We start from the raw sequence: 13,402 nt of genomic DNA, 5'->3' as shown, positions 1-13,402 counted from the left end.
GTAGCCAGTGCAGCTCTTTCAGCACTGGCTGAATGTGCTCCCATCGTGGCAGCCTCATTAGCAGCCGTGCCGCAGCATTCTGCACTAGCTGTAGTCTCCGGGTTTGCGTCAAGGGTAGCCCCATGTAGAGAGCATTACAGTAGTCTATTCTTGAGGTGACCGTAGCATGGATTACCATCGCTAAATTGTTGTGCTCCAGAAAAGGAGCCAGCTGCCGTGCCCGCCGAAGATAAAAAAAGGCAGATCTAACAGTGGCTGCTACTTGGGCCTCCATTGTAAGGGAGGACTCAAGGAGCATGCCTAAACTCCTGACCTTAGGGACCGGTGTTAATGGCACCCCGTCAAGAGTCGGCAGATGGATCTCTCCCCTTGGACCACCCCGACTCAGGTAGAGAACCTCCGTCTTTGTCGGATTCAGTTTCAGTCGGCTCAGCCTGAGCCAAGATGCCACGGCTTGTAGAGCCAGGTCTAGATTTTCCGGGGTACAGTCGGACTGGCCACCCATCAATAGATAAAGGTGGGTGTCATCCACATATTGATGACAACCCAGTCCATACCTCCTGACAATCTGGGCAAGGGGGCGCATATAGATATTAAATAGCATCGGGGATAGAACCACTCCCTGTGGCACCCCACAACTAAGAGAGTGCCTCTGGGATACTTCCTCCCCGATCACCACCCTTTGTCCCCGATCTTGGAGAAAGGAGGTCAGCCACTGTGAGGCGGATCTCTGAATCCCCGCATCGGCAAGGCGGCTAGTCAGTAGCTGATGGTCAACCGTATCGAACGCGGCTGACAGATATAATAACAGCAGCACCGCTGAGCCGCCCTGATCCAGATGTCTCATGAGGTCATCTATGAGGGCGACCAGAACCGTCTCCGTCCCGTGACCTGGCCAAAAGCCGGACTGGAATGGATCCAGTCCGGCTGTAAGTAAGCGTGAAAAAACTGAGTTTGAGACTCTGGAGACCACTGCCAGTCTGAGTAGACAATACTGACTTTGATGGACTGAGGGTCTGATTCAGTATAAGGCAGCGTCATATGTTCTTCATATGTCCTTTTATTTATTTATAATTTAAATTTATAGACCGTCCTTTAATGTAGCAAGAACTCCCTTTGCATATTAGGCCACGCTCCCTGATGTAGCCAATCCTCCAAGAGCTTAGAGGGCTCTTGGTACAGGACCTACTGTAAACTCCAGGAGGACTGGCTACATCAGGGGTGTGTGGCTTAATATGCAAAATGAGTTCCTGCTACAAAAAAAGAAGCCCTGCACACACACACACATACATTGAATCTAGCCGGCCAAAAAGCATGGAGGTATTTTAGAATAGTTAATAGTTGTGGTCTGAAGATCACAGAGCCAGCTCAGTATTTGTCTGCTATCACTGTCAATCAGGGCTTTTTTTTGTAGCAGGAACTCCTTTGCATATTAGGCCACGCACCCCCGACATAGCCAATCCTCTAGGAGCTTACAGGGCTCTTCGTACAGGGCCTACTGTGAGCTCTTGAAGGATTGGCTGCATCAGGGGCGTGTGGCCTCATAGGCAAAGGAGTCCCTGCTACAAAGAAAAGCCCCGAGTGCAATCGATTTCTCTTTCGGAGAGTTAGTTCGAAAGCCCGGAGGTTTTGGAAGTAATTCGGTCAAGGTGCGCGGGCGGCTCACGAATGCCGAATAACCGGGCGGCCACGGCGGTCCTTCTCCGAGATCGTACCTACCTGGCCAGGCGGAACATAGTGCGTGGCTCCCTCCTTGCGCTCGCATGCCTTATACTGTATCGCTGTGACGCCCTGTTTCTTTCCTGCTGTCTTACGCCATGGCCTCCGTGTCTTTCAAGCTGACTTCCGTCGCGCTGGGGGATCTGGAGGAGCGACCAGGGAAATGCCGGGACTGCTCGAGAGGGGCACCGTGTGGGATAGAAACTGCATAGGCAGCGTCCTGGAAGAGGCCATGAACTGCTTCGCCGAGATGCAGAGGCAGACGGAGGAGAAGTTCCGCACGTGGATAGACAAGCTGACCCGGCTCGACACGGACGAGGAGAGCAAGCAGCAGCTGGAGCCCGGGGAACCTAAGCCACCGCTAGCCGGCCAAAGAACCTCCCCGACGACTCCGGCAGGGGGGTTTATGCAGGTCCCCGACAGCCAAGTACTTTCTCAGCAGTCCTTTAACCCTTACGCGAGCTATCAGAACGCCGACGCAGCCTTAGAGTTCCCAGCGACTTTCAATAACAATTTCCCGTCCGTCTTCCCCGAAAACGGGAACGTCGCAGGACCCAATTTGAATCTGTCGCAAAGTTAAGGCGCCTCGGGCCTTTGCCTTTGACCGGGATCCGTGTCGCAGACGTTCTCCGCTCTCGTTTCTTACATTTCCTTGGTTCCTGGTTTAAGCTTCCTTCACAGCCCATATTCGGTTGGGTCCCTTGTTTGTTTTAAGAACACGGAGATGCCTTTTGAGTTGCTGTTGAAATACTTCTCCTCGGGGCTTTTTCTTTTTTTTTTTGTAGCAGGAATTCCTTTGCATATTAGGCGACACCCCCCCTGATGTAGCCAATCCTCCAAGGACTTACAGGGCTCTTCTTACATGGACTGCTGTAAGCTCTTGGAGGATTGGCTACATCAGGAGTGTGTGGCCTAATATGCAAAGTAGCAGGGTGGAATTCTAGCAGGAGCTCCTTTGTATATTAGGCCACACCCCTCTGATGAAGCCAATCCTCCAAGAGCTTACAAGGCTCTTCGTACAGGGCCTGCTGTAAGCTCCAAGAGGACTGGCTACATCAGGGGTGTATGGCCTAATAGGCAAAGGAGGTCCTGCTAGAATTCCTTACAGGGCTCTTCTCACAGGACCTGCTGTAAGCTCCAGGAGGGTTGGCTCCATCAGGGGTGTGTGGCCTAATAGGCAAAGGAGGTCCTGCTAGAATTCCTTACAGGGCTCTTCATACAGGGCCTGCTGTAAGCTCCAGGAGGATTGGCTCCATCAGGGGTGTGTGGCCTAATAGGCAAAGGAGGTCCTGCTAGAATTCCTTACAGGGCTCTTCTCACAGGGCCTGCTGTAAGCTCCAGGAGGGTTGGCTATATCAGGGGTGTGTGGCCTAATAGGCAAAGGAGGTCCTGCTAGAATTCCTTACAGGGCTCTTCATACAGGGCCTGCTGTAAGCTCCAGGAGGACTGGCTACATCAGGGGTGTGTGGCCAAATATGCAAAGGAGCAGGGTGGAATTCTAGCAGGAGCTCCTTTGTATATTAGGCCACACCCCTCTGATGAAGCCAATCCTCCAAGAGCTTACAGGGCTCTTCGTACAGGGCCTGCTGTAAGCTCCAGGAGGATTGGCTACATCAGGGGTGTGTGGCCTAATAGGCAAAGGAGGTCCTGCTAGAATTCCTTACAGGGCTCTTCTCACAGGGCCTGCTGTCAGCTCCAGGAGGACTGGCTACATCAGGGGTGTGTGGCCAAATATGCAAAGGAGCAGGGTGGAATTCTAGCAGGAGCTCCTTTGTATATTAGGCCACACCCCTCTGATGAAGCCAATCCTCCAAGAGCTTACAGGGCTCTTCGTACAGGGCCTGCTGTAAGCTCCAGGAGGATTGGCTACATCAGGGGTGTGTGGCCTAATAGGCAAAGGAGGTCCTGCTAGAATTCCTTACAGGGCTCTTCTCACAGGGCCTGCTGTCAGCTCCAGGAGGACTGGCTACATCAGGGGTGTGTGGCCTAATAGGCAAAGGAGGTCCTGCTAGAATTCCTTACAGGGCTCTTCATACAGGGCCTGCTGTAAGCTCCAGGAGGATTGGCTACATCAGGGGTGTGTGGCCTAATATGCAAAGGAGTTCCAGCTACAAAAAAAGCCCTGTTTCTCCTCCCCTGCTCTCTTGTCAAGAGCTCGGCAAGATGTGACTCGAGAATCTCCCCCCCCCACCTTCCAAAATGTAGGAGCTGTTCATTATATCCTGCTGCTCCTTTTGCATGCCAAAAGTTTGTCTGTGTGGAAAATACAAATCCAAAGTTGAAAGGACCCTTATGTACCCAGCCGATATACCCTATGGATATTTTCTGAAGTTATCTGCTGGCTGCTTACCCAGCGTTATATTTATTGCTTGCCATGTCCCTATTTCTCCTCCAGTTCTGTTAGCCTGGTCGGTAAACTGGAGATAGAAGGACGTCACCGTTCGTAACCCTTTTTTAGCAGTGCGTTTTTCTCACAAGTGCTCGCGTTTGCAACGTTTATAGCTAGAAAGATGTGTCATTGTGCATACGTTTGGTTTAAAAAACAAACAAACTCTTTTATCCAGAAGGGCGTAGGAATTTTGAGAGGCTATTAGAGGGGTGTGGCCTAATATACAAAGGAGCTCCTGCTAGAATTCCACCCCTGCTCCTAGCAGGACCCAGATTCGCGGCTCGTCACGCTCCTGTCCTGCCTCCACCCTCCCCTTCTCTGATTTTACCTCAGAGGCAGAGCGGGCGATGGCGCTGTGCTGCTGCCGCCTCTTCTTGGCTTCATCTTAGCTGCTCCTCCGAGATGGGCTCAGCCTGAGCCCATCTCGGAGGAGCAGCTACGGTGAGCGGAGAAGAGGCGGCAGCGGCGTCGCCCGCTCTGAGATGGGGCGGTTCGCCGTGCTCCTTGGCGCCGTTTCCCCCCTCCCCCCGCTTCCGTTTTTTTGGGGAGCGGGGGAAGAGGCTGGAAATCCTGGGGTCCCCCGCCAAGGCAGGAGGGTTGGGAAGCCTACCCTGTTTGGATAACTATACCAGCAACGTTGGTGGGTTAGTTTTGGTGTAGTAGTTAAGCGGGCGGACTCTTATCTAGGAGAACCAGGTTTGATTCCCCGCTCCTCCACTTGCAGCTGCTGGAATGGCCTTGGGTCAGCCATAGCTCTCGCAGAGGTTGTCCTTGAAAGGGCAGCTTCTGGGAGAGCTCTCTCAGCCCCGCCTACCTCACAGGGTGTCTGTTGTGGGGGAGGGAGGTAAAGGAGATTGTAGGCTGCTCTGAGATTCAGAGTGTGGGGCAGGGTATAAATCCAATATCACCATCATCTTCTTAGGTTAGGTTTCTTCTTATGGCAGAAAGGGAAGTTCTCACCAGTATTAGAATTTTTTCCACCTCTCCCTCGTGTGAGTTTTCAAATGGCAGCAGTTTGTGCCGCTTACGTACGAGCACGTTCGGCCTCTCCCAGAAAGTTTATAGAAGAAGTGAAACCTGTAATTAGGCGCATCTAGTTGGAAGTAATCTGAGCAAAATATTGAGCAACGGTTTCAAGCTCTGTGATCGTAAGTATATTTGCACTAAAGTAATCCCACTGAGTTCAGTGGGGCTTGGTAGTAATTGTGCCTTAGGATTGCAGCCTGAAATGAGTTAGGCATATTGCAAATTTTAAATAATTCCCTGAGTTAGACCTAAAGGGATTTTTTTGGATTCCTTCACAATACCTATCCCCGGGGCTTTTTTTTTTGTAGCAGGAACTCCTTTACATATTAGGCCGCACCCCCCTGATGTAGTCAATCTTCCTGCGGCTTACAGTAGACCCTGTACTAAGAGCCCTTAAGAGATGATTGGCTACATTTGCATATGGCCTAATATGCAAATAAGTTCCTGCTATAAAAAAAGCCCTACCTATCACTGTTGACAGAGGGACTGTTAATTTCCTACAGGTGTACAATATGTGTTCTCACATCTTCCATTAATGTCACATCTGGTGTGTATGCAAGTAAAATAACTCTGAGAGTGTGTAAATGTATTTTTTGGTCCTGCATTCCCCCCCCCCCCTTTCCTTTCAAGATAAACCTCTACACAAATGTGTAGCTGCTTTTGAGAAGAGGTACTTTCAGGGTAACTGTTTGAAAGACTATGCAGGATACGATTCTGTGTTAAAGACAAAACTGAATGATTTGTAAAGGCAACTTTGTGCACGTGTGTAAATCTTTCCACGTATAATTTTGATGCCAGGTTGACGCGTCTCCCTAATCTGAAATCCACTGGATTTAGTTGGTTTCAAACCATAGGGTTAATTTTTATTATATCGCTAGGCGTTTTTTTTTGGGGGGGGGGCGCATTAAATAAAATGTTCTTAATTTTGCCATGTTGACTTTGGGTGCTTTCACACATGCCTTCAGTGACTGTTTGGAAGTGGACTTTGCCATTTCACAGAGCAAAATCCTGTTGCAAAGTGGATTGAAAGTGTTATTGGTGTGTCTGTGTGAAAGCACCCTTTAAAAGTTAAGAACTTGCCCCTGATCACTAACTGAAGAGTGAACGTATACCAATTTCTAGCATTGATTAATACGTTTGTTCTGCATGTGCCGGCTGTACAAGTCTTCCCAAACGCGCTGAGGCTGCTTTTCGATGCAGCGTAGTTGCCTAAAGCGTGCTCCGAAACGTGTTTTAAAACGCACGATGCAGGAGCGTTAGAAGCTAGAACAAACCAAGCCCGTTGACACGGTGGCCATTTTGTGAGTGGAACGGGTTTGAATGGGCTTTTAAACCCATTTTAATTGATCGAAATTTGCTTTAGATAGCTGGATTTTCCTGGCCTTTGCCCCAGGCCCTTCAAAACCATAGAAACAAACCTAAAATTGCAAATGGGATGGTGCTCTGCTGGATAATCCCCAAAGTCTTAAAGCAGTTTGAATAGTGGTATGTGAGAGAGGCTATCTATATTTACTTGTACAAAAAGTAGATCACGTTCTTTTCTGGCAAAACCACGTCGTTGCTGTAGGCCACGGCACTGTTGGTTATCCAGATGACCCTTGCCATTAAATCCAGAAACACCAGGGGTGTAATTCTAGCAGGAGTTCATTTGCATATTAGGCCACACCCCCTGATGTAACCAGTCCTCCAAGAGCTTACAAAAAAGAGCCTTATAAGCTCTTGGAGGATTGGCTACATCAGGGGGTTGTGGCCTAATATGCGAAGGAGCAGGGGTGGAATTCTAGAAGAAGCTCCTTTGCATATTAGGCCACAACCCCCTGATGTAGCCAATCCTCCAAGAGCTTACAAAAATGAGCCTTGTAAGCTCTTGGAGGATTGGCTACATCAGGGGTGTGTGGCCTAATATGCAAAGGCGCTCCTGCCAGAATTCTACCCCGGTTAGGGCCAATTGCATAAGTTTGTGTTGTCACCCCCCCCCCCCCCGGAAGTACTGATCTGAACCACAGATAAGTTCAGTTCTGGTCTCAGGTCCTGGTGAAATGGCAACATCGGTTGCATTAATCATAGCTAGGGTTGGGTGCTGAAATTTTCCTTAATACTTTGCAGAGGTGGGATTCTCGCAGGAGGTCCTTTGCATATTAGGCCACACACCCCGATGTAGCCAATCTTTTAAGAGCTTACAAAAAAAGAGCCTAGTAAGCTCTTGGAGGATTGGCTACATCAGGGGGCGTGGCCTAACGTGCAAAGGAACTCCTGCTAGAATTCCACCCCGATCCTTTGTAAAGCTAGTGAGATTTAATGTTGGGAAAGTGGGTTAGAAGGCGGGAGTGCAGACACTTTGCACCAGGCTCCTGATCTTTTAACATCGCTTAAGAGGGAATCAGTGTTGTGTCTGTATCTGTTCTGTGAAAACTGCAGAGTCTACTAACTGCTTGCCTGAAACCATAGGTCAAGGGCACCACTTTATAAGAAGGATATGGACAAGCTGGAAGGGGTCCAGAGGAGGGCGACAAAGATGGTGAGGGGTCTCCGTGGCGCAGAGTGTTAAAGCTGCAGTACTGCAGTTCTAGGCTCTGCTCACGACCTGAGTTCGATCCCCGGTGGAAGCTGGGTTTTCAGGTGGCCAACTCGAGGTTGACTCAGCCTTCCATCCTTCCGAGGTCGGTCAAATGAGTACCCAGCTTGTTGGGGGGGGAAGTGTGGATGCCTGGGGAAGGCAGTGGCAAACCACCCTGTAAAAAGTCTGCCGTGAAAACGTGAAAGCAGCGTCACCCCAGAGTCGGAAACGACTGGTGTTTGCACAGCGGACCTTTTCTTTTTTTTCCCTGGAGACCAAGTCCTATGAAGAAAGGTTGAAGGAGCTGGGCATGTTTAGCCTGGAGAGGAGGTGGCTGAGAGGTGATAGGATCACCATCTTCAAGTCCTTGAAGGGCTGTGCTATAGAGCAGGGGTGGCCAACGGTAGCTCTCCAGATGTTTTTTGCCTACAACTCCCATCAGCCCCAGCCATTGGCCATGCTGGCTGGGGCTGATGGGAGTTGTAGGCAAAAAAAAAAAACTTCCGGAGAGCTACCGTTGGCCACCCCTGCTAAAGAGGATGATGCAGAATTGTTTTCTGTTGCCCCCAGAAGTAGGACCAGAACTGGTGGGTTGAAATCAAATCAGAAAAGTTTGTGACTAAACATTAGGAAGAACTTCCTGATAGCTCAAGTGGTTCCTCAGAAGAAGAAGAAGATATTGGATTTATATCCCGCCCTCCACTCCAAAGAGAGCGGCTCACAGTCTCCTTTCCCTTCCTCCCCCACAACAGACACCCTGTGAGGTGGGTGGGGCTGGAGAGGGCTCTCCCTGCAGCTGCCCTTTCAAGGACAACTTCTGCCAGAGCTATGGCTGACCCAAGGCCATTCTAGCAGGTGCAAGCGGAGGAGTGGGGAATCAAACCCGGTTCTCCCAGATAAGAGTCCGCACACTTAACCACTACACCAAACTGGCTCTCCCTGGCTCTCAGTGGACCAGGCTTCCTCAGGAGGTGGTGGGCTCTCCTTTTTTGAACAGAGGTTTTCGAACAGAAGCTAGATGGCCATCTGACAGCAATGCTGACTCTGTGAATGAGGCAGATCATAAGATGGAGGACAGGAAGGGAGGAGGTATTTGTGATGTTCTTGTATTGTGCAGGGGGCTGGACTAGATGACCCTGGAGGTCAGTCGTTTTCTGTTGCCCCTGAAGGTAGGACCGGAACGAGTGGATTGAAATTAAATCAGAAGAGGTTTTGACTAAACATTAGGAAGAACTTCCTGACCGTTAGAGCGGTTCCTCAGTGTAACAGGCTTCCTCGGGGTGGGGTGGGGGGGCTCTCCTTCCTTGGAGGTTTTTAAACAGAGGCTGGATGGCCATCTGACAGCAATGTTGATCTTGTGAATTTCCTGCATTTTGTAGGGGGTTGGACTAGATAACCCCGGGGGTTCCCTTCAAACTCGACGATCTTTTAATTCAGTGGATCCTGGGCCAGTCAAGAAGCAGTTTGGGTGAAGAAGAAACTGAAAGGACTCAGCGCTTCAGTAAAAATCAGCATAGCTTTATTATTAAAGTGCTGACACAAATCCCGCGGCAGCCAAACATACAGCTGAGAAATTCCATTTCACAATCTGTATTATTCTTTTAGGCCCACTTTTCCTAGCGCTGTTTTCAGTCCGTGCCATTTGCAACATCTGTGCCACGGTTCTTGCGTTTGGCAGGCCTGGGTGCGTGCACATGAGCCAGCATTTGCCAAAGATGCGGAAGCTTAATTTGGGGCTTATTAGAAACTACATGCTCTGTCAGTGTCCCTCAAAGAGAGTTAACATGTTGAACTATCAAATAGCTGTTATTGGGTCTCCAGCTTTTAAAAAGAAAAACAGCCAACAATTGAGTCTCAAAAGAGCTGACCCTACAGCACAGGGCCTGGCTAACGGTAGCTCTCCAGATGTTTTTTTGCCTACTACTCCCATCAGCCCCAGCCATTGGCCATGCTGGCTGGGGCTGATGGGAGTCGTAGGCAAAAAAAAAACAAACGTCTGGAGAGCTACCATTTGCCCACCCCTGCTGTAGCAAGTTTCAGCATACTGGAAAGAGGGAGATTAGAGATACTGGTAGGACAAAAGCCTGAAGAGGAAAAGCTGTGTCAGGCCTTAGTTTGGTGTGGTGGTTCATTGTGCGGACTCTTATCTGGGAGAACCGCGTTTGATTCCCCGCTCCTCCACTTGCAGCTGCTGGAGTGCCCTTGGGTCAGCCGTAGCTCTCGCAGAGTTGTCCTTGAAAGAGCCGCTTCTGGGAGAGCCCTCTCGGCCCCACCCACCTCACGGGGTGTCTGTTGTGGGGGGAGAAGACATAGGAGATTGTAAGCCGCTCTGAGTCTCTGACTCAGAGAGAAGGGCGGGGTATAAATCTGCAGTCGGCTTCTTAGCAAGAGGGGGATGGAACTTGCCCTTCCTTGAAACTGCCAGAGGTTTCCCATGCTGTTTTGCAGACTTCGAAGGGATGGGAGAGGTTTGCAGGAGTCCTTTTCGAATGCCTCCAGGAGGCAGCTACTCTTATGTTTCGTTCAGCACCTAGACGGGTTGTGGCTGCCTGCTAATTAAACTGTTCCTGCCCCAGCTGGCATTTTTAATGCATACTGTTTTCATGTTTCAACTTGTAGCTACAGTATTTCTGGATGCATAATATTGGAACTGGCAATGCTACAGTTCCAAGAGAGAACAAACCACAGGGAATATTTTGGAACGTTGTCTCGAGTATTTCTGGGGCGGGGGGGGGGGGGGATTCAAAAGTAGCGGTTAATGCCCACCAAGTGTTCAAAGCAACACTTCTTTTGGAAAATACCATGCAGAGCAAGGTTGACAGGTTAATATGCAAGAGCCAGTTTGGTGTAGTGGTGAAGTGTGCGGTCTCTTTATCTGGGACACCCGGGTTTTATTCCCCACTCCACTCGCACCTGCTGGAACGGCCTTGGGTCAGCCATAGCTCTCACAGAGCTGTTCTTGAAAGGGCAGCTTCTGTGAGAGCTCTCTCAGCCCCACCCACCTCATAGGGTGTTTGTTGCGGGGAGGAAGGTAAAGGAGATTGTAAGCCACTCTGAGATTCAGAGCGAAGGGCAGGGTATAAATCCGATATCATCACCTTTCTCCTCTTCCATCATTATTCTACCCTGTTCCTTTTTAATTAAACTGATCTGTCCAAATCACTCTTCCAAATTTGCAACGTTAGTTTCTTTTAGACGTTTGGACCTTGGTGCTTTCACACATGCTAAATAATGCAGTTTTGATCCGCTCCAGCCACCGTTTGCAGGTGGGTTTTTGCTATTTGACACAGTGAAATCCAGGTGCGTTATTTAGGCTGCGATCACACACGTAGTAAATAATACACTTCCAATCCACTTTCAGCGCACTTTCCAACTGGACTTTGCCAGTTCACACAACACAATCCAATTGGAAAGCTCCTTGAAAGTGGATTGAAAGTGCATTATTTAGTGTGTGTGTGTGGAAGTGCTCTTAGTTTTAAGCATTGCTCAGATTTAGGCAAGCAATATGCCTTTGGAGATGCTTCAGACAGGAGGAAGATGGGCTGTGCTCCTTTTGAGCAAGGCCTAGTGCCTAGCGCAGCCTGTTTGGCGTAGTGGTTAAGTGTGCGGACTCTTATCTGGGAGAACCGGGTTTGATTCCCCACTCCTCTGCTTGCAGCTGCTGGAATGGCCTTGGGTCAGCCATAGCTGTCGTAGGAGTTGTCCCTGAAAGGGCAGTTGCTGCGAGAGCTCTCTCAGCCCCACCCACCTCACAGGGTGTCTGTTGTGGGGGAGGAAGGTAAAGGAGATTGTGAGCAGCTCTCAGACTCTTCGGAGTGGAGGGCGGGATAGAAATCCAATATCATCTTCCTCTTCTTACAACAGTCCTGTAAGGTAGGCAAGTGTTATTCTCATACTGGAGATGCGGGGCTTAGGCCCTGTAAAAGTGGTAACAGAGGTAAGGCTTGAACCCGGGACTTCCTGATTTCCCTTCGTCGCTGCATTAAAGTTCCAGACGTCATTCTGTAGCACGCTTCCTGTCCATTACATGACATCTCGGCCCTCTTAAATCCTGGATAAATTTATTCTCCGGCCCGATCTTTTTACAGCAAGGTTTGAGCAGCTTTTCGAAATACATTATTGTGGGAATGGGTGAACTCACTGATCTGCATCCGGTTTCATATCTGTGCTTTATTTGATAAGTTTTATTTCTGGTGTGCAGATGCATAATGCCCGCCTCCTCAAAAAATAACCCTGTGAAACGAAGGCAAAATATGAAGGAATGCTGGTTCTTCCCTATAACTTTTGTGAGTCCGAGGAGAATGTGGTTATGCTCTTCTTTGACTGTACTTCTGTGTATCCTTTTGCCAAACCGTGTAAATCCAGAAATGTATCTACTGTAACCTAGAACTAATATAGATACGAATAAAAATACCTTACTGCCAATACCGGTGTAAACCTTGTTTCGCGGAGGTTTATTTTAAAGTTCACCTTTCTCGAGTTCAGGTGCCTTTCTCCCCCCCCCCCCACCTGGATTTTTGAGAGTGGTCCCTACAGCCCGCCAGCTGACTCCACGGTTCCTTCTGCAGCATTTCACGCCTTCTCACACCCAGGAATTCCTTTGCATATTAGGCCACACACCCCTGATGTAGCCAATCCTCTCTTATCTGGGAGAACCAGGTTTGATTCCCCACTCCTCCACTTGCACCTGCTGGCATGGCCTTGGGTCAGCCATAGCTCTGGCAGAGGTTGTCCTTGAAAGGGCAGCTGCTGTGAGAGCCCTCTCCAGCCCCACCCACCTCACAGGGTGTCTGTTGTGGGGGAGGAAGGTAAAGGAGATTGTGAGCCGCTCTGAGACTCTTCGGAGTGGAGGGCGGGATATAAATCCAATATCTTCTTCATCTTCTTCTTCTTCTTCCAGGGTCTACTGTCAGAAGAAGATGAAGATATTGGATTTATATCCTGCCCTATACTCTGAATCTCAGAGCAGTCACAATCTCCTTTACCTCCCCCCCACCACCCCGCCACAACAGACACCCTGCGAGATGGGTGGGGCTGAGAGAGCTCTCGCAGCAACTGCCCTTTCAGGGACAACTCCTACGAGAGCTATGGCTGACCCAAGGCCATTCCAGCAGCTGCAAGCGGAGGAGTGGGGAATCAAACCCGGTTCTCCCAGATAAGAGTCCGCACACTTAACCACTACACCAGGCTCTCCAGGAGGATTGGCTATATCAGGGATGTGTGGCTTAATATGCAAAAGGATTCCTGCTGCAAAAAATGCCATGCTCACACCGCAGATGCCACTCCTCACCCCTGGCACAGCTCACCAACACTCTTCTGCCTCACCAGTCCCTCCTCTGCTCTGCCCCTGTGATGTGTCCCAGCCGTCCTCCAAGGTAACTGGCCAGGGCTGCAGGACCGCAAGCCTTCCCTTTTTATCATCTCCCGTGGTAGGAGCCTGCCAACATTTTTGAGCCTGTGGGCACCCTTGGAATCCTGACATGAGGTGTTGGGGGCCTGACCTCAGAATGGTGGCTCCTGAAGCTGGAGCTGACCTCAAAAGGCCAGGAAAGTTAGGTTACGCCAGGGCTTTTTTTGGGGGGGCAGCAGGAACTCCTTTGTGTATTAGGCCTTACACTCCTGATGTAGCCAATCCTCCAAGAGCTTAGAGAACTCTTGGTATAGCGCAGGGGTGGCCAAACTGTGGATCAGGAGCCGCCAGTGGCTCTTTC

General features: G+C 49.9%; 1 protein-coding gene across 1 annotated transcript in view; it reads left to right on the top strand.

Annotated features, from left to right (window-relative positions):
* The window catches only part of ARK2N (arkadia (RNF111) N-terminal like PKA signaling regulator 2N), a 196,356-nt gene that overhangs the window by 152,944 nt on the left and 30,010 nt on the right, over positions 1-13,402 (top strand). The gene's annotated exons all lie outside the window — the stretch shown is intronic.

The sequence above is a fragment of the Heteronotia binoei genome, chromosome 4 (assembly GCF_032191835.1).
Source record: "Heteronotia binoei isolate CCM8104 ecotype False Entrance Well chromosome 4, APGP_CSIRO_Hbin_v1, whole genome shotgun sequence".
NCBI lineage: Eukaryota > Metazoa > Chordata > Lepidosauria > Squamata > Gekkonidae > Heteronotia > Heteronotia binoei.
The sequence above is the reverse complement of the archived record's forward strand: the minus strand, read 5'-3'. Positions and strand labels throughout refer to the sequence as shown.